Source organism: Gymnogyps californianus, chromosome 26 (assembly GCF_018139145.2).
Source record: "Gymnogyps californianus isolate 813 chromosome 26, ASM1813914v2, whole genome shotgun sequence".
Lineage (NCBI taxonomy): Eukaryota > Metazoa > Chordata > Aves > Accipitriformes > Cathartidae > Gymnogyps > Gymnogyps californianus.
The window spans coordinates 1,648,782-1,653,986 of NC_059496.1; the positions used below are offsets into that span (position 1 = coordinate 1,648,782).

At 49.4% G+C, this 5,205-nt stretch overlaps 1 pseudogene; it reads left to right on the forward strand.

Moving 5' to 3' along the window:
- The first annotated feature begins 4,096 nt into the window (after nucleotides 1-4,096).
- On the forward strand, nucleotides 4,097-4,945 carry LOC127025979 (olfactory receptor 1020-like; annotated as a pseudogene).
- The last annotated feature ends 260 nt before the right edge of the window (nucleotides 4,946-5,205 follow it).

Sequence of the window (5,205 nt, forward strand, 5' to 3'; positions counted from 1 at the left end):
AAATGCCCTGATCTGTCCTGACAGAAGGAAACATGGGACAGACTAACCCTCTCTAATGGTGCTAGATAGAGGAGACTGACTGACTGGGTAGCAACCCTGCTGAAAAGGACCTGCAGACCTTGGTGAACAGTAGGTCCGACTTGATTCAGCAGTGAGTCCTGACAGCACGGAAGGCAAACAGCACTTGAGATTGTATCAACAGGAGAGTAGGCAATAGACAGACTCATTAGACCAGCACTCATTAGATCACATCCAGAATACTGCATCTGGCACCCCCACCACCCCTGTACAAGAAAAACACTTATAAACTTTCATGAACTCAGCAGAGACACTAAGATGGTCAGGGCATAGAGCAGCTGAGCTGTGAGGACAAGCTGAGGAAAGTGGCTTAGCTTGGTGAAGAGACAGCTTCAAAAGAATGCACTAGCAGCCTTCCAGAACCTAAGAGGAGGTTACTGAAAAGAAAGAGCTGGGCTGTTTACAGAGGCGCACGTCAGGAAGACAAAAGACATGATCACAACCTGAAAGAGGGGAGATTCTGATCTGGAACAGGAAGAACATTGACCGTGAGGACAGACAGGCATTGGACCAAGTTGCCCAGGCAGGCTAGGGAATGTCCATCCTTCGAGGTTCTCAAGACCCCCCTGGACCCAGCCCTGACCACCAAGTCTGACTTCCCTGGAGACCATGCTCTGTGCAGTCGCTTACCCTAAATGACGTCCCAGGGTCCCTCTCTCCCTTTGCTTTCGGTGGAGAGACAGAGGAGTCCACTTGTCATGAGGTGCAAGTCAACAGAGCTGAGAGGTATCATGTCCTCTTGCTCCCCTTGACCTAAAGCCTGTGATGGATGCACTCGACCCCTTAACCAAACTAGTGGTAGTTTGGTACAGGCTCCAAAGGAGGTACAGGCCTGAGCCGTAAATGGGCCAAGAACTCCTCTAGTTTCAATCTGTTCTCTGAAAACCCACAAAGGAGCAGAGTGACACAGTGAGCATCGATGCATATGAGCTTGGAACATCGATCATGTGATTAACACATGAATAGCGGGTGGCTTTTCCAAGACTCGTTTGTCAAGGAACAAAGACAGTTGTGGGTACGAGGAGTCTCATGCATACCTTTCACATCACATGTAATTTGACTACAAGACAACCATTTTATTCCATAAATATGACAGCCTGAGCCTTCTTTGAGCTCTCCCGGCTAAGCAGCCTCCCTGCATGGCAGTGATCTCCCCTTGAGCTGGGACGCCTCTCAAGGTTGCTCCTCGAGGCAGAGAGACTTCTTACCAACTGCAGATCTTTGGTAAGTGACCGATATTGCCCATAACCTTGTAGTATGGTAACTTTGATTTTGTCTTGGTAACTTGGATTTGTGCCTTGGTAACTTGGATTTGTGCCTTGGTAGTTTTGGATCATTGCTCAAATGATTGTGCCGTACAGTAATAGAGTGAACCTTGCCATCGAACTCTGTTAAGTTGCACTTTTACAACATCATATTAAAACCACTTTTGCTAATACAGTGGTTCTTTAAGCAATCTCAATCGCCCATTTGTGACAAGCAGGAGCAAAGGAGAACCCTGTGCACTATTGCAGGAGGGTGGAATCCTAACCGGCAGTCTAGATCAGTAGCTGAGCTCACTTTAGTCCCCAGCAAGTTAGGCTCCTTTGCCTCTGGGAAAGGTTTGGGTTCCCTCTCTCCTCAACGGGCAGAGCCTGGCACCCCTGCGGGTGATTCATCCTGTCCCACATTGCCAGTCTCCTCAGCTTAGAGGAAATGCCTCCTTCCTCCCCACCGACCATTCATGGAGTCTGGAAGGAGGAGCTGTGGCACATATCTCATTGTAGTTCTGCTCCATGAGTTTGAAGAGATGACAGCTCATTCCCCTGGCTCATTTCTGTCTTTCTAAGAGCATAGAGGTCCAGGGGAGGGCAGCTCAGGGCTTTCATCCCCACAGGGCTTCACTTGCACAGTGCTCACTTTCTGCGACACAAAGAGAGTGTTGAGCTGCAGGAGCAACCTTCAGGAGACTCTTCTATAAACCCAGGAGGCGCTTCAGAGCTGGTGACATCCAGGTGCTGCTGAAGGTTCACAGAAGGAGACGCTGACAGAAGAGTGCAAAGGCAGAGCAATGGCTGAGTCATCGGTCAGGGTCTTCAGGGACTGATGGAGCGGGGAAGAGGCAGAGGATGGCACCCAGACCTTGCCTTTCATTCTCCATTACCCTCAGAGGAAAGGTTGTCACGTCATGCTGGGCATTACAGGTAGGTGCTAGATTTGCTGAGGCAGGTGTGGTTAATGTGCCAGGGGCTCTTTGCACAGTGGCAACTAGGAAGCGAGACCATGTGCCTTGGTACAGTCCTATCCTGCATGTCTTCTTATTCCAGCTCGCTCTTTCCTCTAGATACCCTCTCTGCGTCCTTAACACTGCGGAACAGAAATACAGGCAGCATGGTTGTCAGTGCAGAGTCAGAGCTGTGGGCCATCAGCTAATGGGCACTCTCACACCTCAGTGGACATGAAGAGGTTTGGGCAGAGTGTCTGGGGCCAGTGTGCCAATACATGTCCCTCATTTTCCCCACTCTCTTAATCTCTCTCTGTCCCTTTCTCCACCTTGCGTGTATCTTAGGGATCGATCTCAATCCCTCAGCTCTCTCACAGTTCTCTCTCAGCCATCCACACGGGATGTGATTTACAGAGAGCAGTGAATCTGGAGCACCCTCCCCATGGAAGCACCTTCAGGAACAATGCATCCCAGTGTAGGCGGGTGAATCACTGAGTAGAAGGGCCCCTCCATCCAGGAACTCTCTGGGCTGCCTAGGTGCCTGCCTTGGCCATCTCCAACTCACTGTAAAAGGTATAAAGTTTGAGGCAGGAATGATCAGGGACAGTGTTTTGTCTGACCTGAGTGTTACGAAAGCCCAAAGAGGAGGCACGGGCAAAGTGCTCTCTCTTTCAGCCACGGACGTTCCCTGAGCAGGCAATCAGGCATGTATCAGGCATTGACTGGAAGCTTGTGCTTGATCATGATCCTGCACTGCCTCAGCCCCCACTCACCCTCGGGACACTCTTGTGTCTCCATTGCAATGCTGAACAGGGAGCCCTGAGAACTCAGATGGCAATGCTGAGGTCCAGGTGCTGTGCTGCTGCAGGGAGGTAGCCCAAATGCACCCAGAAATTGAAAGTGAGGAGGAAAACATGTTCAGCAAATGATCATCACCCCTGTCCTTTTCCCCTCCTCCTCGTGCAACATCACTTTTCTTCATTTGCCTTAGATGGCTTGGGTACCTCTTCTCCGGAATTCAGTTTTCCCCGCCCTTCTCTCCCAAGTTCACATCTGCTTGTAAGTCTCCTGTCTAACAGACCCTTTGCAGTGCCTTCAACAACAAAGCTAGTAACTCCTGGCTACTCTTGGTCAGTGGAAAGAGATGGACTGTCCAGGGACAGAATTGTCTCATCAGAAAGCAAATGTTTCAGGGAGTTGAGACCACTAATCCTGTTCAGTGTCCATTCTTCCTCAGGGTGAAGAAACAATCTATGGCATAGTGCATTCCCCTAAAGGCTTTTTTTGCACGACGGGGCTTTTCTCTCTGGCCCATCTTTCCGTTGCTTGAAAGTAGGACTTGGCTAACGCCTATGCCAGCTACTACTGGGATACCTTCATGTGTCATAATCTAGTGTGAGCAAATGAACATTCTCTTTCATTCCACAGAAATAGGCACCTCAATGCGGCAACTCGTCTCTCTAATCAGAGGAGGTTCTTCTAAGAAGAGCAGTTTGGCCCTCTCGAAGAAACCTGTTCCTACCCTTTCACTAGGAATAGTGCTCCTAAACCAAGTGTGATTTCAGTCAAATGAGGGAAAACCTCCATGTTGTTTCTGGCAGGGATTTCTTCCCAACTCCTTTTTACAACGAACACAGAAGCACATGCCCTTCCTCAGCTTCCCTTCCTGCCAAGCGGGAAAAAGAAGGTCCTACAGCACTTCATGGAGAAAGAGGAATGGGACAACCGGACATCACCAGTGGAGTTCCTCCTGCTGGGACTGAGTAATGTCCCCAAGCTTCAGATGCTCTCTTTCTCCTCTCTCTCATGATCTACATGGTGACCGTGTTTGGCAACATCCTCACTGTTGTGCTGGTGGTGGCAGATCGGCATCTTCACACTCCCATGTACGTCTTCCTGGGGAATTTCTCCAGTGTGGAAATCTGCTATACCTCCACTATCCTGCCCAGGCTTCTGGCCAGCTTCCTAACCAGGGACAGAAGCATTTCTGCTCGAGGCTGCATGACACAGTTCTTTTTCTTTGGCTGTTTTGCAGGTACTAGAGTGTTATCTTCTGGCCACCATGTCCTAATGATCAGTACTTGGCCATATGTCAACCCCTGCTCTAATGCAAGCCTCATGAACTGGAAGGTCTGCCTCCAGCTGGTGGCTGGGTCCTGGCTAGCAGGATTACTAATGTCTCCCATAGTCACTGGACAATTTTCCAAGTTACAGTTCTGTGGTCCAATGCAATTGATCACTTCTTCTGTGATTTGCCCCATTGCTAGAGCTTGCCTGCAGTGACACCACGGCGCTTAGACTGGTTACTTTCATCATCTGCTTCCTGGATGTAGTCTTCCTATTTGTATTCACATTGCTATCCTATATCTGCATCATAGCTGTGATCCTGAGGATCCCAACCACCATGGGTAGGCAGAAGGCCTTCTTCCACCTGCTCCTCTCACCTCATCGTGGTCACTGTTTTCTATGGTACCCTCAATCGTTGTCTCTATGATACCCAGGACAGCCTCACTGAGGCAGCTCAATAAAGCACTCTCCTTTTTCTACACCATCCTCACACCCATGGTCAATCCACTCCTCTACAGCCTGCGGAACAGGGAGGTCAAGGGGGCTCTAGGAAATGCACTCAGAAAAACTGTGGTCTGCATCGAGCGCTCATACTAGTTGAGATCCACCAGGATAAACAGGTTGTGGATCTCTTTTGATCAAGTGTGGACCACTCGTAAGCGCATATTTTGTGTACCAGCTGTATCTTTAGAAGTGCAGAATCTTGGGACTGTTTGTGGAGTGAGAAGGGGAGAAGGGAATCTGTGTCTTAAGGAAATACAGGACTGGTGTTGAAAAGTGTAAAAACGTTCCCTGGCTTTCTTCCTTCTTTAGCGTCAACACAATTGTGATCCTGTAAGTGGGAGCTGTTGAAATGC